This window comes from Pan paniscus, chromosome 11, assembly GCF_029289425.2.
Source record: "Pan paniscus chromosome 11, NHGRI_mPanPan1-v2.0_pri, whole genome shotgun sequence".
Lineage (NCBI taxonomy): Eukaryota > Metazoa > Chordata > Mammalia > Primates > Hominidae > Pan > Pan paniscus.
Window position 1 is genome coordinate 85,593,254 of NC_073260.2, and position 22,123 is coordinate 85,615,376.

General features: G+C 38.6%; 1 long non-coding RNA gene across 1 annotated transcript; it reads right to left on the minus strand.

Annotated features, from left to right (window-relative positions):
• Window positions 1-12,127: 12,127 nt before the first annotated feature.
• LOC130541792 (uncharacterized) lies at window positions 12,128-14,355 on the minus strand. Its single transcript, XR_008955913.1, has 3 exons — window positions 14,192-14,355; window positions 13,539-13,620; window positions 12,128-12,372 (listed from the first exon to the last, which is right to left on the minus strand). It is a non-coding gene; the product is annotated as an uncharacterized LOC130541792 (long non-coding RNA).
• Between the last annotated feature and the right edge of the window lie 7,768 nt (window positions 14,356-22,123).

Sequence of the window (22,123 nt, forward strand, 5' to 3'; positions counted from 1 at the left end):
ATGATGGGTGAGGGGAAAATGCAGGTGGCTTGGGTGAAGGGCGTTCTAGGGGAAGGGAAGATTCTGGTGGCCAGTTCTGCAATAAAACAAATATGGCAATAAGGCAAATCACACAGAATTTGTGGTTTCTCAGTGCATATAAAAGTTAGGTCTATACTATACTGTAGTCTATTAAGTGGGCAATACCATTATGTCTAAAAAAGTCAATGTACATACCTTAGTCAAAAATTATTTTACTGTTTAAAAATGCTATCGATCACCTGAGTCTTCAACATCATGATCTTTTTGCTGGTCAGTGGCCTTGCCTCAGTGTTGTGGCTGCTGACTCATCATGGTGGAAGCTGCTGGAGGTGAGGTGGCTGTGGCAATTTCTTAAAATAAGACAACAATGAAGTTTGCTACATCAGTTGACTATTTCTTTCAAGATTCCTCTGTAGCATGCAATGCTGTTTGATAGCATTTTACCCACAGTAGAGCTTCCTGCAAATCGGAGACAATCCTCTCAAACCCTGCCACTGCTTTATCCACTAAGTTTATGCAATTTTCTAAATACTCTGTTGTCATTTCAACAAGGTTCACAGCATCTACACCTGGAGTAGTTTCCATCTCAAGAAACCACTTTCTTTGCTCATCCAAGTTCTCATTTGTTAAAATTTTGTCATGAGATTTCAGCAATTCAGCCACATCTTAAGTTCTCTTCACATCTTTTAATCTTAGTTCTCATGCTATTTCCACCGCATCTGCAGTTACTTCTTGCACTGAAGTCTTGAACCCTCAAAGTCATCCATGAGGATTGGAATCAACTTCTTCCAAATTTCTTTTAATGTTGATATTTTGACCTCCTCCCATGAATCACAAATGTTCTTAATTTTAACCTCCTCCCATGAATTGCAAATGCTTCTAGAATGGCGAAACCTTTCTAGAAGGTTCTCAACTTACTTTGCCCAGATCTATCGAAGGAACTACTACTATACATGGTGGCTACAGCCTTATGAAATGTATTTCTCAGATAATCAGCCTTGAAAGTCTAAATTACTCATTGATCCATGGGCTGCAGAATGGATGTTGTATTAGCAGGCATGCAAACAGCTTTAATTTTCTTGTAGTTCTCCATCAGAGCTCTTGGGTGACCAGGTAAATTGTCAATGAACAATAATATTTTGAAAGAGATCTTTTTTTAAAGCAGTAGTTCTCAGGTGTGAGCTTAAAATATTCATGTCGTAACAGATGTGATGTCATTCAGGCTTTGTCCCATTTATAGAGCACAGGCAGAGTAGATGTAGCATAGTTCTTAAGGGCCCTAGAATTTTCAGAATGGTAGATGAGCTTTGGCTTCAGCTTAAGCCCCTAACAAAAGAGTCATCCTGTTCTTTGAAGCATTGAAGTCAGGCATTTATTTCGCTACCTGGCTGTAAAAGTCCTGGATGACATCCTCTTCCAATATAAGGCTGTTTTATCTGCAGTAAAAACCTTTGTTTAGTGTAGCCACCTTTGTTGCTTCTCTTAGCTGATCTTATGGATGACTTGCTGCAGCTTCTACATCAGCACTTGCTGCTTTTCCTTGCACTTTTATCTTATGGAGAAGACTTCTTTCCTTAAACCTCATGAACCAATCTCTGCTAGCTTCAAACTTTTTTTCTGTGGCTTCCCAACCTCTCTCAGCCTTCAGAGAATTAAGAAGAATTAGGTCCTTGCTCTCGATTAGGGTTTGGCTTAAGGAAATGTTGTGGTTGGTTTGATCTTCTATCCAAACCACTCAAACCTTCTCCATATCAGCGATAAGTCTCTTTCACTTTCATACCACTCATGTGTTCATTGGAGTAATACTTTTAATTTCCTTCAAGAACTTTTTCTTTTCATGCACAGTTTGGCTGTCAGGTGCAGGAAGCCTAGTTTTTGGCCTGTTTCAGCTTTTAACATGCCTTCCTCACTCACCTGAATCATTTCTCACTTTTGATTTAAATAAGAGATGTGTGACTCTTACTTTCACTTGAACACATAGAGGCCTTTGTAGAGTTATTAATTGGCCTAATTTCAATATTCCTGTGTCTCAGAAAACAGGGAGACCTGAGGAGTTGGGGGGATGGAGGAAGGGCAGATCGATGGAACCATTCAGACACACATATGTATCAATTAGGCTCATTGTCTTTTGGAGCATGGTTTGTGATGCCCCAAAACAATGACAATAGTAATATCAATGATCACTGATCACAGATTACCGTAACAGATATAATAATAACAAAACATTTGAAATATTGCAAGAATTACAAAAATGTAACACAGAGATACAAAATAAGCACATGCTACCAGAAAAGTGGCACTGGTAGACTTGCTTGATGCAGGGTTGCCATAAACCTTCAACCTGTAAAAAATGCAATATCCGAGAAGCATAATAAAGTGAAGTGCAATAAAACAAGGTAAGCTTGTATATGTATGCATGCACACACCAGTACGCATCCACCTATCCACACACAAACCTTTGTACAAACAAATCCTGTATTTTCAATTCCAACAATACATCATTTGCACCTTAAAAATATCTGTCAACCTTGTAGTATCCTTTTCTGTCTTTGTTATCAGGGTAATGCTGGCCTCATAAAAAATGTTTGTGTTCCCTCCTCTTCAACTTTTGGAAGAGTTTGTGAAGAAATGGTACTAATTCTTCTTTAAACATTTGCTAGACTTCTCCACTAAGCTATCTGGTCTTGGATTTTCCTTTTTCAGGAGCTTTTTGACCACTGACTCAGTATTTTTACTCATTATTTGTGTTGATTTTCTATTTCTTCATGTTTCAATCTTAGGGGATGTATGTTTCTAGAAATTTCTCTATTTCTTCTAAGTTAAACAATTTGTTGACACATAGTTGTTTAGACTATTATTATCCTTTGTATTTCTATGGTACCAATTTTAATATCTGCTTTTTTGTTCTAATTTTATTTATTTGAGGCTTCTCTCTTTTTTCTTAGCCTAGTGAAAGGTTGGTCAATTTTTATTATCTTTATTTTATTTTATTTTATTTTTTTGAGACTCAGTCTGGCTCTGTCTCCCAGGCTGTAGTGCAGTGGCGCAATCTCCGCTCACTGCAAGCTCTGCCTCCTGAGTTCATGCCATTCCCCTGCCTCAGCCTCCCAAGTAGCTGGGAGTACAGGCGCACGCTGCCCCGCTCTGCCAATTTTTTGTATATTTAGTAGAGGCGGGGTTTCACCATGTTAGCCAGGATGGTCTTGATCTCTGACCTCGTGATCTGCCCGCCTCCCAAAGTGCTGGGATTACAGGCATGAGCCACCGCGCCCAGCCATTATGTTTTCAAAAAATCAGCTTTTTGTTTCATTGATCTTTTCTATTGTTTTTCTAGTGTATTTCATTTACTTCTGCTATCATCTTTGTTATTTCCTTCCTTCTTCTAATTTTGGGCTTCATTTTTTTTCTTTTCTATTTCTTTGAGGTTTATTGTTTATTTGAGATCTTTTTTCTTCATTTAGCACTTAACCTGTATAAACTTCCCTGTTAGAATTGCTTTTGCTTCATCTCATAAGTTTTAGTATGTTGTGCTTTCATTTTAGTTTGTCTCAAGATATTTTATTTCTTTTTTGATGTTTTCTTTGATCTATTGGTTGTTCAGGAGTGTGTTGGTTGATTTCCACATATTTGTCACTTTTCTAAGTTTTCTCCTGTTTTTAATGTTCAGTTTCATGCCACTGTGGTCAAAAAGAATACTTGATAAGATTTCAATCTTCTTAAATTTGCTAAGACTTGTTTTCTGGCCCAATATATGACCTGTGTAGGAGAATGTACTGTGTATGCTCAAGAAGAATGTGTATTTTGCTGTTTTGGAAAGTAATGTCCTGTATATGTCTGGTCCATTTGATCTATAGTGTAGTTCAAGTCATCTGTTTCCTTATTGATTATCTGTCTGAGTGATCAATCCATTGTTGAAAGTGGGATATGGAAGTCCCCTACTGTTATTGTGTTATTGTTGTCACTTCTCTCTTCAGATTTGTTAATATTTGCTTTATACAATTAGGTGTTCCAAAGTTGGGAGAATACATATTTGTAGTAATTATATCCTCTTGATGAATTGACCCTTGTATCATTCTATAATGACTTTCTTTCCCTCTTGTTACAGTTTTTGACTTAAAGTCTATTTTGTTTGTTGTAAGAATAGCTACTCTTTCTTTTTTTTTTGTTCCCTGTCTTTCCTTTCAGTCTATGTGTGTCTCTAAAGGTGAAGTGAATCTCTTATAGGCGGCATATATTTGGTTATTGTTTTACTGTCCATTCAGCCACTCTGTGTCTTTTCTAATTTGGTCCACTGATATTTAAAGTAACTATTGATAGGCATTTTGCAGTTTCTTTGTTCTTTTATTTCTCTCTTGCTGTGCATGATTTGATTATTTTGATTATTTTCTGTAGTGGTATACTTTGATTCTTTTCTGTGTCTTTGTATTAATTCTTTTTCAAATGTGGTAAAATTCTCATTTGTGTAACTATTACATGTTTTGTCTTTGTGATTATCCTGAGGCTTCCATAAAACATCATATGCTCTCATGTGCCACATAAGGATGTTTTGGTCAATGATGGGCCACATATACAACGGTGGCCCTGTGAGGTTATAACATTTTTATTGTATCTTTTATATGTTTAGATACATTTGGGTACACAAATGCTTATCATTGTATTATAGTTGCCTATAGCATTCAGTATAGTACAATGCTGTACAGATTTGTAGCCTGGAAGCAATAGGTTATACCATATAGCCTGGGTGTGTAGTAGGGGGTATTATCTAATTTTGTGTAAGTATACTCTATGATATTCACACGATGACAAAATTGCATAATGAGGCATTATTCAGAACATATCCACATTAAGAAATGTATGATTATAGTTATAATGGTCTATTTTAAGTTGATAACAACTTAACTTCAAGCATATACAAAACCCTACACTTTACTCCCCTCCACTTTTTATGTTTTTTTGATGTCAGCGTTTATTTTGTAGTTATATTTATTTGTAATATTTTTTGTCTTTTAACCTTTTAAAAGTTAAAGTGATTATACTCCATCACTACAGTATTAGGAATATTTTGAATTTGACTGTGTAGTTACTTTTACTGGTGACTTTTTATAACTACATATGTTTTCGTGATGCTAATTAGTCTTATTGCATTTCAGTTTGAAGAACTCCCTTTAGAATTTCTTATAAAGCAGGTCTAGTGACAATGGACTCCCTTAGATTATTTTGGGGGGTTTCTGAAAAAGTCTGTAAGTCCTAGCCAGAGCAATTAGGTAAGAAAAAGAAATAAAAGGCATCCAAACTGGAAAAGAAGTGAAAGTGTCTCTATTTGAAGATGACATGATCTCATATAGAGAAAATGCTAAAGGCTCCAATTAAAAACTGTTAAAATTAAGAAACAAGCAAATTTGCAGAACACATAATTAACATTTAAAAAAACCTGTTACGTTTTTATATACTAATAGTTGAGTATCCCAGAAAGAAATTAACAAAACAATCTCGGGCCGGGCACAGTGGCTCACGCCTGTAATCCCAGCACTTTGGGAGTCTGAGGTGGGCAGATCACAAGGTCAAGAGATCGAGACCATCTTGGCTAACACGGAGAAACCCTGTCTCTACTAAAAATACAAAAAATTAGCTGGGCGTGGTGGCGGGAGGCTGAGGCAGGAGATTGGCGTGAACCCGGGAGGCAGAGCTTGCAGTGAGCCAAGATCACACCACTGCACTCCAGCCTGGGCGACAGAGTGAGAGTCCGTCTGAAAGAACACAATCTCATTTACAATAGCATCAAAAAATTAACTACTTAGGAAGAAATTTAAATAAGACAGTAAAATTTGTATATACCAAAAACTATAAAACACTGATGAAAGAATTTGAAGAAGATACATATCCCTATTACTCAGCGCGATCTATAGATATAATGCAACCTCATCAAAATTTCAATGGCATTTTTCAAAGAAATGGAAAAAAGCAGTTCTAAAATTTTTATGCAACCTCAAATGACCCCAAACAGTCAAAACATCCTTCAGCAGAAAAAACAAAAGTGGAAGCATCACATTACCTTATTCCAAACTAAATTATAAAGCTATAGTAATCAAAATAGTATGCTACTGGCATAAAAACAGACATGTAGGCCAAGGGAACAGAATAGAGAGCATAGAAAGAAATAAATCCATGACTTTACAATCAATTGATCTCTAGCATTGGTGCCAAGAGTACACAATGATAAAATTTAGTCTCTTTATTAAATGGTGTTGGGAAAACTGGATATCCACATGCAGAAGAATGAAACTGAACCCTTATCTCACTGTACATACAAAAATTGTCTCAAAATGGATGAAAGACCTCAACATAGGACCAATATTGTAAGACTCTTAGATATAAATATCGGAGAACAGCTCCTTGATACTGGTATTGGTAATAAATTTTCAGATTTGATACCAAAAGTATAGACAACAAAAGCAAAAGTAGACAAATGGGAGTAAATCAAACTAAAAGCTTCAGCACAGCAAAGGAGACAACCAATACAATGAAAAGATAACCTAAAGAATGGGAGAAAATATTTACACACTATACATCTGATAAGAAGTTAATATCCAAATAAATTAGGAACTCAGACAATTCCAAAGGATCTTGTATTAGTCTGTTTTCATGATGCTGATAAAGACATACCTGAGACTGGGTAATTTATAAAGAAAAAGGTTTGGCCAGACACGGTGGCTCACGCCTGTAATCCCAGCACTTTGGGAGGCCGAGGCAGGCGGATCATGAGGTCAGGAGATTGAGATCATCCTGGCTAACATGGTGAAATCCTGTCTCTATTAAAAATACAAAAAATTAGCCAGGTGTGGTGGTGGGTGCCTGTAGTCCCAGCTACTTGGGAGGCTGAGGCAGGAGAATGGCGTGAACCTTGGAGGTGGAGCTTACAGTGAGCAGAGATCGCGCCACTGCACTCCAGCCTGGGTGACAGAGCCAGACTCCATCTCCAAAAAAAAGAGGTTTAATGGATTCACAGTTCCACGTAGCTGGGGAGGCCTCACAATCACAGTGGAAGGTGAAAGGCATGTCTTACATGACAGCCAGCAAGACAGGATGAAAGCCAGGCAAAAGGGGAAACCCGTTATAAAGCAATCAGATCTCATGAGACTTATTTACTACCACGAGAACAGTATGGGAGAAACTGCCCCCATGATTCAGTTGTCTTCCACCAGGTCCCTCCCACAACATGTGGGAATTATGGGAACTACGATTCAAGAGGAGATTTGGGTAGGGACACAGCCGAATCCTATCATTCTGCCCCAGCTCCTCCCAAATTTCATGTCTTCACATTTGAAAACAAATTATGCCTTCCCAACAGTCCCTCAACATCTTAACTCATTTCAGTATTAACTCAAAAGTCCACAGTCCAAAGTCTTATCTGAGACAAGGCAAGTCCCTTCCAGCTATGAACTCATAAAGTTAAAAGCAAGTTAGTTACTTTCCAGATACAATGGAGGTACAGGGAGCAGGTAAACATACCTGTTCCAAATGGGTGAATTTGGCCAAAACAAAGGGGCTACAGGCCCCAAGTCCAAAATCCAGCAGGCCTGTCAAATCTTAAAGCTCCAAAATGAACTCCTTTGACTCCATGTCTCACATCCAGGTCACACTTATGCAAGAGGTGGGCTCCCATGGCCTTGGGCAGCTCCACCCCTGTGGCTTTGCAGGACATAGCCCCCCTCTTGGTTGCTTTCATGGACTGGCATTGTCTGTAGCCTTCCTGTGTGCATGATCAAGCTTTTGGTGGCTGTACCATTCTGGGGTCCGGAGGACAGTGGCCTTCTTCTCACAGCTCCAGTAGGCAGTACCTCAGTGGGGACTCTGTGTGGGGGCTTCAACCCCATATTTCCCTTCTGCACTGTCCTAGCAGAGGTTTTCCATCAGGGCACCACCCCTGCAGCAAAATTCTTTCTGGACATCTAGGAGTTTCCATACATCCTCTGAAATCTAGGCAGAGATTCCCAAACCTCAATTCTTGACTTCTGTGCACCCACAGGCTCAACACCATGTGAAACTGCCAAGGTTTGGGGCTTGCACCACCTGAATCCACAGTCCAAGCTGTACCTTGGACCCTTTTAGCCATGGCTAGAGTAGCTGGGATGCAGGGCATCAAGTCACTAGGTGGCAAACAGCAGGGGTTCCCTGAATCCAGCCCAGGAAACCATTTTTTCCTTTTAGGCCTCTTGGCCTGTAATGGGAGGGACTGCTGCAAAGTTCTCTGACATGTCCTGGAGATATTTTCCCCATTGTCTTGGTGATGAACATTTGGGTCCTTGTTGCTTATGCAAATTTCTGCAGCTGGCTTGAATTTCTCCTCAGAAAATTGGTTTTTCTTTTCTATCACATCGTTTGGCTGTAAATTTTCCAAAGTTTTGTGCTGTTTCCTTTTAAAACTGAATGCTTTTAACAGCACCCAAGTCACCTCTTGAATTCTTTGCTGCTTAGAAATTTCTTCTGCCAGCTACCCTAAATCATCTCCCTCAAGTTCAAAGTTCCACACATCTCCAGCGCAGGGGCAAAATGCTGCCAGTCTCTTTGCTAAAACATAGCAAGATTTTCCTTGACTCCAGTTCCCAACAAGTTCCTCATCACTATCTGAGACAACCTCAGCCTGAGTTTCATTGTCCATATCATTATTGGCATTTTGGTCAAAGCTAGTCAACAAATCTCTAGGGAGTTCCAAACTTTTTCACATTTTTCTGTCTTTTTCTGAGCCCTCCAAACTGTTCCAACCTCTGCCTGTTACCCAGTTCCGAAGTTGGTTCCACATTTTTGGATAACTTTACAGCAGCACCCCACTCTACCAGTACCAATTTACTGTATTCATCTGTTTGCATGCTGCTGATAAAGGCATACCAAAGACTGTGTGATTTATAAAGAAAAAGAGGTTTAATGGACTCACAGTTCCATGAGGCTGGGGAGGCCTTACTTATGGTGGGAGGCTAAAGGCACATATTACACAGCAGCAGGCAAGACAGAATGAAAGCCAAGTGAAAAAGGAAATCGCTTATAAAACAATCGGATCTTGTGAGGCTTATTTACTACCACAAAAACAGTATGGGGAAAACTGCTCCCATGATTCAACTGTCTCCTACTGGGTCCCTCCCATAACACATGGGAATTATGGGAGCTACAATTCAACATGCGATTTGGGTGGGGACGCAGCCAAAGCATATCAGACCTGAAGAGATACATTTCTAAAGGACATACGATTGACAATAGGTATATATTAAGAAAAATATGTTTGCCACCACTAATCATCAGGAAAATGCACAGTGAGATATCACCTCACATCTATTAGGATGGCTTTTATAACAGTAAAAAGGTAACAAATGTTGCTGAGGATATTGAGAAACAGAAACCCTTGTGCTTAGTTGATAGTTGATGGGAATGTAAATTGGTACAGCCATTACAGACAACAGTATGGAGTTTCCTCAAAAAATTAAAAATGGAACTCCCATATGATCCAGCAATCCCACATCTGGGTATATATCCAAAGTAAAGAAAATCACTATCTCAGAGAGAGATATATATATATACTTACATGTTTATTACAGTGTTATTTACACAGCCAAGGTATGGAAACTCCCTGTGTCCATTGACAGATGAATGGATGTTTTAAATGTATTACACACACACACACACAGACACACACACATATGTAATGGAATATCATTTAGCCTTTAAAAATGAGGAAATACTGCCATTTGTAACAAGATGGATAAACCTGGAGTTTATTATGGTAAGTAAAATAAGCCAGGAACAGATGCAAAAAAATCCTGCATGATTTCACTTATATGCATACTAAGAAAATGTCAAACTCATGGTAACAGAGTAAAATCGTGCTTACTAGGGCCTGGGAGTTGGGGGAAAAGAAAAAATGTTTGTCAGAAAGTACAAACTTTCAGTTATAAGATGAATAAGTTCTGGAGATCTAATGTACAGCATAGTGACTAAAGTCAATAATAATGTATACTTGAAATTTGCTGAAAGAGTAGATCTCAAGTGTTCTCCACCACACAAACACAAATAAAAAGGTAACCAGGTGAGGTGATGAATATGTTAGCTTGATTGTGGTAATCATCACTTCACAATGTATATGTATATCAAAATATCACACTGCATACCTTAACTATATACAATTTTTCTTTGTTAATCAATAAAACTGGCAAAAATATCTTTTACATGTTGCCTTGACTCCATTTCTTATTTTGTCAAAATAGATAGTCCTCACTGTTTGCATAAGTTTAGAAACTTGTGCTACATCCAGAAGTCAGGAGTGCGGTAGGGTGAACTAAGTTACTGATTCTTTAGGAACCTTAGGGTGTGAGGTGGGACTGGAGTTCAAGGTCTAGGAGCTCAGTCTGGTCTTGAGCAGCTTCTTTTTTGTTTTGTTTTGTTTTGTTTTGTTTTGAGACTGGGTCTCACATTCTTGCCCAGGCTGGAGTGCAGTGGCAAAATCTGGGCTCTCTGCAACCTCCGCCTCCCGGGCTCAAGCAATCCTCTCACCTCAGCCTCCCATGTAACGGGAACCACAGGCATGTGCCACTATGGCTAGTGAATTTTTTTGTATTTTTGGTAGAGATGGGGTTTCCCTTGCTGCCCAGGCTGGTCCTGAACTCCTGAGCTCAGGTGATCCACCCACCTTGGCCTCCCATAGTGCTGGGATTACAGGTATGAGCCACCATGCCTGGCCATGAGCAGCCTCTTCTGATATCCCTAGTGTGTTCTGTACACATTTTCTTTGTCTGAATGCGCCTTTCCTTTCTCTCTATTGGTCTACAGATTTTTTCCTTCTTTAGGATATTATTAACTTGAATTCAAATTTTTATCAAAAATTGGACCTAGCTCTTTTTATTCATATTTTCCTGCTATATTTTTTACACTAATTTATTTTCGATAGGTTTTATTGAGTGTTTTTTCGACACTTAAAAATTTTACCTGACAATCTTAACCTTTGATTTATGTAATTATTGTTCCATTGTGACTTATTTCTGTCATCTCATTTTATGATTTTTCATACTTTCTTTACTGTTTATTTTTTCCTATTTGTACCTTTCACTCTATAGATCAAATCTTTTTCTATTTGTTTGAAATCTGGAAATTTTTAACATTGTAATGGTGGTTATATCATTACTTATGTTAATTTTCTCAATTTCTGATATGTGTCAAAATTAATATCATCTCAGCAAACCAGATAAGTGCTCTAGCCTCCTCTTGCCACCTCTGGTTTGCTTTCTCTGTTACGACAGCACTTTGTCTAAGGGGGTGCTTTCTGAAGTTTACTCGGGGTTGTTTTCAATATGTTATGTTTGCATGTATTTTTTAGGCTATGATGAACACCACTACCATTGGTTCTGGAACCCTCAGTTCTAACACCACGGTGTGTTTCTCTTCTTAGTGGAGTATGTCCTGTAAGCATTTTCAAAGGGATTTATTTGAAATAAAACTTTTGAGGCCTTACTTTTTAATGTCTTTTTCTGGGCTTCCATATTTAAAAGATTGTGGCTGCAAATAATTCAAGGATTAAAATTGGTTTCCTTTTAATCCTTGAAAAATATCACTTCATTTTATTCTTGTCTCCAGCATTGCTGTTGGAAAGGCTGACACCAATCAAAACCAATTTTTCCCTAAAGGATGATCTGTCTTCTCATCATTTTGACAGGATGTAACAAAACAAAGGAGTCTTCAATGTTCTGAGTATAAATCATTTTGCAACTATAAACTTAACTTAAATATTGATGCAATACAAAAAGAATTAAAACCTTCTTGAGACATGCAAGTGCACAGGAAAATTAAGTATCATGCACTCATTCAGGAAGAAAAGGTGCAAAAGAAATTTAATGAAAGAGATGGTCGTTAGATGCAAGTGTGGTTGAATGTAGGGATGCGATGCTGACACGTGGCAGCAGGCCTGGCAAGCTGTCTGTCCCAATTCAACGACTTCAGAAAGAGAAGAATATTAACTAGGCTATCTTGGTGATGTGCTGAAAAAAGTGCTGTGTTTCCTTTTTAATCATTCAAAACAAAGGTAGTAAAATTCCCGGGAAATAAGAAATAATGCATCATAAATGTATAAAAGTTGAGGAAAATACTATATTTTTATGAATTTAAAATGCCATCTCATTTAGATTGTTATGTCTTTTCAGAAGTGCTTTAAAATTGATGGCACATAGTAAAAAATGGCACAAATTCCAACAATTAATGGAAAAACATTAATCCATCTTCTTGAGTCTTGGAACCAGGATTCTTTTGGGAGGCTTCGGTGTATCTGTGTATCATTTCATTGCCTTCACACAAATCAAATCACGCCACCTGCGACTGTGGTTTGAAAAAAAAAGAAAACATAATAATGATGCTGTCAATTCACTTGAGATTCCATGATCAAAATTAACCTACGAACAAAGCACAGACTTTATTATAATTACAAAATAGGACGTAATTTACATAAAATGTGAAAATATAAGCATAGAACGAAATTTGATACAAGTCAAAAGCTATGACAGGGACTGTTGGAGGGGAGGGAAGTTGTACACTAATCTCCACATCCTACTGAGCCAATCAGTGGTGTTCAAATTGGATGGACCATATATTATCTAAACAGTATATTATTTAAGCAAAGAATTAAGCACTGTAAGTATATTATTTAGAGAAAGCAAATTTTTAAAAAATCCCATAAAATTATATATTAAAGACTAAATTGGAAATATAGTTTTAGAAGAAGAAAGTAGGGTAAATGAGCTATATTCTCTACCGTTCATAAAAAGTCAAGGGATATTACTTAAAATTGTTAAAACAAAATTAGGTGATTGTATAATATTATTTACAGTTCAAGAGAATAGCATATAGTAAAAAAAGAAAATGATCAACCTTGCCTGACTCTGAAAAACAGGACCAAGGTCTGTGGAAGGAAAAAAAAAAGTTTCTGGTTTTCACTGGTTTTTTGCCCATCAAACTGTTTGAATGATTTTCAATGCACATGTGTTGGTTTAATTTTAAAATGTTCTTACTTACAGATCCCCTTGAATTACGTGTAAAATTAGGTTTCCTTTAGTCAATGGTGTATGAAAAGTAATCAACTCAACTAATTGAAGTTAGACATTAATAAATAATAAATTGGGGAGAACAGAAATATACTCATTAAAAACAGCCGGAACATAGCACTTGGCTCTATGTTCTGCTTATCTAGGAAGTGGAATTCTTAAAATTAAAACAAAATAATAAGGAGCTTCACATTTTCTTTTTCTTCTTCTTTTTTTTTTTTTTTTTTTTTTGAGATGGAGTCTTGCTCTGTCGCCCAGGCTGGAGTGCAGTGGCACGATCTTGGCTCACTGCAACCTTCACCTCCCGGGTTCAAGCGATTCTCCTGCCTCAGCCTCCCGAGTAGCTGGGACTACATGTGCGCATCACCACGCCCAGCTAATTTTTGTATTTTTAGTAGAGACGGGGTTTCACCAGATTGGACAGGATGGTCTCGATCTCTTGACCTTGTGATCCACCTGCCTCGGCCTCCCAACGAGCTGGGATTACAGGCATGAGCCACTGCACTTGGTCGGAGTTTCACATTTTCTAAAAAATGTTAGAAATAAAAATGCAAGTGTTTCACTTAGATAAAGCTCTCATAATCACTGGTAGACTAAAGTCAATTTAGATTACCATTTATATTTTCAAATTTATAATATGACCAATATTGCCATCAAAATGTTCAGGCACAGAATGGTTTAAAGTAGCTGTCTTATTATTTCTCAATATTCTCTTTTCTGCTATGATTGGCATCACCAATCATGGTTGGAGCATCTTTTTTTATTTTATTTTTTATTTTATTTTATTTATTTATTTTGAGACGGAGTCTCACTGTGTTGCCCAGGCTGGAGTGCAGTGGCGTGATCTCGGCTGACTGCAAGCTCCACCTCCCAGGTTCTCACCATTCTCCTGCCTCAGCCTCCCGAGTAGCTGGCACTACATGTGCACGCCACCATGCCCAGCTAATTTTTTGTATTTTTTAGTAGAGACAGAATTTCACCACGTTAGCCAGGATAGTCTCAATCTCCTGACTTCGTGATCTGCCCGCCTCAGCCTCCCAAAGTGCTGGGGTTACAGGCTTGAGCCACCGCACCCAGCCATGGTTGGAGCATCTTACCAAAGAACTATACTTGTAGTTTTTGAGTGGAAACAAGGGAGAAACTTTATTCATGCCTTGACCTTATTAATAATGTGTAACTAGATTGTGATGGCCATTATCAATAGAACTGTCATCAGATTCAAAGAGCACTGTTTGTCTCCTCTAATATGGAGAAATGCCACAAATAAGTGGGAAATAATTTAATGACTGTAGTTCATTTTTAATCATATAGCTGAGTGATATTTTAAGTCTGACAAGAATAGATATTTGAACAAAAATAGCCAATTCTCTGTTACATAATTTAATACATTTGTGTTAAGAGGTTTAGACAATAAAGTTAATTTTGAAATGCATTATAAATAACTGAGTAATTAGCAATCATTAAGTTTATTTTTAAGTAAGTATTTAGATAACTAATTAGCAATCATTAAGTTCATTTTTAAATAACTGTTTAGTCCAAAAAAATAAAAAACATATTTTAGAAAGGGAGGGCATTCCAAAATCTGTCTCAGGAGCATTCAATCTCAAACATATTTTAATGAAGCAGAAATGTAAATACATGTTTAGATAATTTAGGTTAAAAAAGGTAAATTTTGGTTGCCTGCTTAACTTTTATGAAACAGATATTTTTCATTCAAGTCCAGCATATATTTTGCTATGACTTTCACATCCTTTCCTCAGAGACTATTTACCTAAACATTAGGGTATCAAAGGAACTAGGAAACAAAAACTTGTTAGAGAGAGAAATTTTAAGTGAGGCGCACATTCTGGTGATATTAATTTGTTTTTGACATTTTATTAATATTTTGAGAACACTAAGAAAATAAAATCCAAAGGGGCAAGCAGGTATCATTGTCTCAGCGTGGGCCCTCTTTTGTCATCCCCTGTAAGATGGCAGTCATCAAAGAGCGTGACCCAAGAAGAAAGTAAAACAGTGGAACAAATGAGCATTTCTCTAAATACAAACAGTAGAGTCCCTGAGAAAGAATCCTTTAAGGCCTTAGATTTCTTTAAACATTTTTAGATAAATAGTCTGGCCTATGCAGAACAAAATGAAATGGTGATAATGAACAGGATAGTGAAGTTTTGTACTAACTGACATAAACGACGAGTTGATTAATGCTTAGGATAGTGTGAAAGAAGAATTGAAAGCAAAATGCAAATCAAAAGAAGAAATACCCAGACAGACCCTTTCCTAAAACATGCATCATAAAATATTTAAAAGCATCTGCTTTAATGCATGGGCTGAGTCAAAGTAAGGCAAATTTTCAGATATCTACAAGAGCAAAAAAAGTTTGAATCCAGAGGTGTGAGTGCCTCATCTGGCATTTGCCCTGGGGTGTCTCCCAGGAACTATTGGCCCAGAACCATGAGCACCTAATTCAGGAGACAGAGACTGATGCCCATGCAGGGAGGAATATAGGCTAAAATGCCTTCTGCATAAATCTAGGATTTCTAAAGAGAAGCATGTTAAGTGGGGCTAGGAAAATCCCACTCCCATAAGAAGAAAGTGAAAATCTATGCTTGTCTTGGTTTCAATAGGGTAGACAAGAAAAAAGAAAAAAAAATGGTAATTTCTAAATACAAGTCAATAGACATATTGGTTTGGATTTGAATTCACACTATCTATGGGCCTGAGAAATACCAGGATGGAAATTAGCCTCTGGCAGTGAGAGGTTAGGCCAGCTGCACTTCCTGGGTCGAGTGCGGACTTGGGGAACTTTCCTGTCCTACAAGGAATTTGTAAAATGCACCAATCAGCCTCTGTAAAACACACCAATCAGCAGGATTCTAAAAGTAGTCAATAGTGGAGAGGATTGAAAAAAGGGCACTCTGATAGGACAGAAACGCAACATGGGCGGGAAGAAATAAGGGGATAAAAGCCGGCCACCCGCAACCAGCAGCAGCAACCAGGTGGGGTCACCTTCCAGGGTGTGGAAGTTTTGTTCTTTTGCTCTCAGCAATAAACCTTCCTAGGCTCACTTTTTGGTTCCGTGCCATCTTTAAGAACTGTAACACTCACCAGGAAGGTCCACAGCTGCATTCCTGAAGTCAGGGAGACCACGAACCCACCAGAAGGAACCAACTCTGGACACAGTCCTGCAAACTAGTTAATCTGAGTACAATCATAAAGAGAAATATATTTTGCACTAATACTGGGAAACAGATTTTGTAACACAGCTTTCATTGTTGTTAAGTGAAGATAGTATATTTTACAATAAGCAACACTGGGACCACTGATCTCCATAAGGGAAAAAAATGAAATTGAAACTTAATCCCGGAGAACAAACATAAAAATATATTTTAACGGATAAAGATAGCTTCTCAACATTTTTAGAAAAAAACCTGGGAAGAATTATTTTTTTCTTTTTTGAGATGGAGTCGCTCTGTTGCCCAGGCTGGAGTGCAGTGGCGCGGTCTCGGCTCACTGCAAGCTCCACCTCCTCTCCCATGTTCATGCCATTCTCCTGCTTGAGCCTCCGGAGTAGCTGGGACTACAGGCGCCCGCCACCCCGCCTGGACTAATTTTTTGTATTTTTAGTAGAGACAGGGTTTCACCGTGGTAGCCAGGATGGTCTCGATCTCCTGACCTTGTGATCTGCCCACCTCGGCCTCCCAGAGTGCTGAGATTACAGGCATGAGCCACCGCGCCCGGCCATATCTTTTATCTTTACATGGGGAAGAAGAACAAACTGAAAGAGGAAAATTTGATTTGATAACACAAAAATTTAATACTTCTGTTTATTAAAGGATACTGCAACGTGAAAAAAAATACCCAAAACTTGGCAGAGCTATTTGCAACACATCTTACCTAGAAAGGTCTGGTATCCAGAATATGCCTCCTATAAATAAGTGAAAAATAACATGTCTGTTGAGAAGTTAGCACGAATAGCCCATAAGCATGTAAAAAGTGCTCAACCTCATAATAATCATGAAAATGAAAATTAACAATTAGATATCCTTTCACACATATTGACAATTTTTTTTTTTTTTTGAAGTTCCGAAACGTGTGGTATTGGCAAGGATAAAGAACCATGGAAGTATTCATCCCGCACACTAAAGTAGGACAGCCATTTGGAAAACAGACAGATGCTGGCTCATACAGCTGATCATAATGTACCCTATGACCCAGTGACTTCACTACAGCCTAGTGCAACCTAGTCAGCCTGTTACAGGCCCCAGAAAAATTCTTGCGTTTGTTTACCTAGAGATATATGAGAATGTTCCCAATTTTAAAAACCTGGAAACAATCTAGTTATCTCTCAATATGGGTAGATAGTGGACTGGGTAACTAAATGATCATATATTCCAATAATAGAGTACCTCGCAGCACTAAGAGTGAATGAACTGCAGCTATTCACATTCTCAAATACAGCACTGCAATGAGATACTACTGCATGCGTATTAGAATGGCAAAAATCCAGAACCCTGACAACACCAAATGCTGATGAGGATGTGAAGCAACAGGAGCTCTCATTCAGTGCTGATAGAAATACAAAATGGAGAACAGTTTTGTGGCTTCTTAGAAAACTAAATCTACTCTTATTATACGACCCAGCAATCTTGTTTCTTGGTATATATCCAAAGGAGTTGAAAACTTATGTCCACACAGAAACCTGCACACAGATGTTTATGGAAGCTTTATTTATAATTGCAAAAACTTGGAGACAAGCAAGATTTCCTTCAGTAGGTGAATTAACAAACTGTGGTACATCCAGACAATTGAATATCATTCAATGATAAAATAAATGAGCTGTTGGCCGGGTGCGATGGCTCACGCTTGTAATCCCAGCACTTTGGGAGGCCGAGGCAGGCAGATCACGAGGTCAGCACATAGAGACCATCCTGGCTACCACGGTGAAACCCCGTCGCTACTAAAAATACAAAAACTTAGCCAGGTGCAGTGGCAGGTGCCTGTAGTCCCAGCTACACGGGAAGCCGAGGCAGGAGAATGGCGTGAACCCGGGAGGTGGAGCTTGGCTTGCAGTGAGCGGAGATCACGCCACTGCCCTCCAGCCTGGGCAACAGAGCAAGACTCCCTCTAAAAAATAAATAAATAAATAAAATAAACAATAAAAAGAGCTGTCAAGCCATGAAAAGACACAGAGGACGCTTATATGCATATTACAAAGTGAAAGAAGCCAATCTAAAACGGCTACATACTGTCACTTCCAACTATATGACCTTTCTGGAAAAGGTAAAACTATAGCGATAGAAAAAAAAATCAGTGGTTTCCAGGAGTTAGGAGGAAGAGAGGAATGAATAACTAGAGCACAGAGGATGCGTAGGGCCCTGAAAGTACATGTATGATATTTTAATAGTGAATACTTGTCATTGTAAATTTGTCCAAGCCCGAGTGTGAACCTTAATGCAAACTATAAGATGTATCATGTATCATTAATTGTAACAAATGCAGCACTCTGGTGGGGGGCGTTTATCATGAGAGAAGCTATGCATGTGTGGGGGGCAGGGAGTATATGGGAAATCTATACCTTCTGCTCAGTTTTGCTGTGAACTTTAAACTGCTCTAAAAAATAATGTGTGTGTACATGTATATATATATATATATATATATATGCATACACATGTTTGTGTGTATGCATATCTAATCACAAGAAACAATACAGAGTTGGCCAGGCACGGTGGCTCACGCCCGTAATCCCAGCACTTTGGGAGGCCGAGGTGGGCAGATCATGAGGTCAGGAGATCGAGACCATCCTGGCTAACACGGTGAAACCCCATCTCTACTAAAAAAAATATAAAAAATTAGCCAGGCGTGGTGGTGGGCACCTGTAGTCCCAGCTACTCGGGAGGCTGAGGCAGAAGAATGGCATGAACCCGGGAGGCGGAGCTTGCAGTAAGCCGAGATCACGCCACTGCACTCCAGCCTGGGCAACAGAGGGAGACTCCGTCTCAGAAAAAAAAAAACAAGAAACAATACACAGTTTCACTTATTAAAAAAGTCAAACATGTGCAAAACTAAACAATATGCAAGTCTATAATGACAAGCAATGGAATGATTAACAGGAAGTTAGGGATAGTGGTTACCTCTTGTGGAAAGAGTGAGTGGCATTGAAGAAGGGCAATGGGAGTTTCTAACATACTGGAAATATTCTATTTCATAACCTGAAGGAAGGGCGCATATGCTCATTTTATATTCTTCTTAAGCTGTACACACACACTTTTATATTTATGATCTATTTCATTAAGTAACAAGACATATATATGCATTTGTAAATAAGTGAGATTAACACATTTTTGGATGCATATAACTTATCAAAGTTGACTCAAATAATTAGAAAATCTAGATGGAAATCATACCATTAAAGTAATTGAGTTAATAATTAATAATTCTACAAAGAAAACATGATGCCCAGATGATGTCACCAGTAGTTCCAATGTTACACTAATAATCTGCGAGGGGAAAAAAAAGAGACCATTCTTTAATTCATATGATACTAGGATAACCTTGCTATGGTGTACCTCATCCATGCACACAGACAAATAGTGTAAACAAAATACTAGGAAGTATACCTAGCAAAGTATAAAAACCACGAACAAGCTCGGTTAGTAATGCAAATTTAGTTCAGTGTTAGAAAATCTACTGAAATTATCTCCTTATCAACAAATTAAAGACAAAAATTATGTGATTGTCTCAAAAGGCCTATAAAATCTTGTCAGGAATAATTCTGTGTCCAAGTGCAGAATCGTGGTTTGCTCCATTACTGCCGGTAACTCCATTTCTCAATCATGATGGTGATGCTTTTTTTTGGCTCTCAATCCCGGAGATTGGCCGTACTGAAGTCACATTACAACAATTAACTTTTCAACTATTAGACGATTAATTTTTACCAAGTACCAAGAACAGCTGTTTGGCACGTAGCAGTGTGGCATGAGTATCTTGTAAATGAATTAAACAAAATATCTCTCCAGCACACACACAGTCATTCTTGCTGCATGTCAGCCTCCACTTCTCCCTCCATTATTTGATGCCGTGAAGCTGAGGCAGCCGGCTTGAGCGAAAGTTTTCAGATCTCACTCCAACAAAGAGCTTTGATTGGTTCACTTAGTATAAGGTGTTTTATCTGGCTAAAGAAATCCAAGATGAGTTTTATTAATTACTAAGAAAAATATCTGTGCAATAGATTAATCTTTGATCAAAACTATGTGTGAAGTAGAAACATATTACACATATGGAGAGCAATATTATGGAATAAAAACAACCTATGTGTGGCATAATTGACATTGTCTTTATATTTTTGGGGGGGCTGAAGACGCAGTCTCGCTCTGTCGCCAGGCTGGAGTGCAGTGGCACGATCTTGGCTCACTGCAATCTCCGCCTCCTGGGTTCAAGCGATTCTCCTGCCTCAGCCTCCTGAGTAGCTGGGATTACAGGTGCCTGCTGCCACACCCAGCTAATTTTTGTATTTTTAGTAGAGACGGAGTTTCACCATGTTGTCCAGGATGGCCTCGATCTCCTGACCTCATGATCCTCTCGCCTCAGCCTCCCAAACTGCTGGGATTACAGGCGTGAACCACCTTGCCTGGCCTATAAATAATTTTTGAAACAGATACAGAATATATAGATAGCTTAACAATTATAAAATTGTATTTATCAAGTATGTCATGAGGTAAACATTTTACGCTATGCAAAAGGGAGCAAACCTCCGAATTTGTCATGCAGGGTCACTAGTGGAACTCACAGCAACAGGTCTGATAAAGCAGAGGAGGGAACCAGGCTTCCGTGTGCTTTAGAGAGAGTGAAACATGAGGAGTCATAGGCAGAGAAAACTGTTTTTCAGAAAGAAAAGAAAGGGGACATGACAGTCCAGCAGTAGGGTGAAGAGGGCCTCTCCGTGGGTGCCACTGGCTTGAGCTGCTGTAAGTGGCTGTGCCTGGAACAGAGGATCTGGATAGGAGAATGGGGAAGGGAGTGCTGGAACCGGGGGTGGGGAGGAGCAGCAGTCTGGAGACCAGAATGACCTAGGGTTTCCTCTCATGCTCCCATTCCCAGTGTTTCACGTGTGTAAAGTAGCAAGCATGCATATACTGCTTAGAGGCATCTACACTTACATACTACACTCATATCCAGCACTTGCATCGTACAAAGTACACATAGTAGGTGTGGCATGTAATAAGTTACTCTCCTATATTTTCTTCTAAAAGATTTTTAAATATTTGCATCTCAAATTTAAGTCCTTTGTCCATTTAGATCTGGCCTTTGTGTGACAGGGATCCATTTTTGGGATAGAGATGCATTCTGATATTTTCCCATATGGATACCAATTGCTCATACCATGGATTATATAGACCCTTTCTGACTGTTCTGTAATGTTAGCCAGGGCATACATCAAGATTTCACACAAGCATACACTTTCACAATAGCAATTCCTGCTGTGGTAATTATAACTTCACAGCAAATCTGGTACGAGATAGACTCACATAAGCTCCACCTCCCACCTTCGCACACTTTAGTCTTCTATGGGATTGTCTTAGTTACACTGGGCCCTTTTCTCTTCCATATAAGCTTTGGAAGCAGTTTAGTGACAATGGTACTCTTGTCTTTTTCTTGATTTTAAAAGGAGTGATTACAATATTTTTAATCACAAAACATGATAGGTGCTGTAGGTTATTTGTCGACTCCTTTTATCAGGTTAAGGAAGTTACCCTTTATTCATAGGTGGAAATATCAATAATTTAATTTTTGTAAATTTTTTTTTTTTTTTTTTTGAGAGGGATTCTCACTTTGTGGCCCAGGCTGGAGTGCAGTGGCGGGATCTCGGCTCACTGCAAGCTCCGCCTCCTGGATTCACACCATTCTTCTGGCTCAGCCTCCCGAGTAGCTGGGACTACAGGCGCCCGCCTCCACGTCCAGCTAATTTTTTTTTTTTTTAGTAGAGACAGGGTTTCACTGTGTTAGCCAGGATGGTCTCAATCTCCTGACCTCGT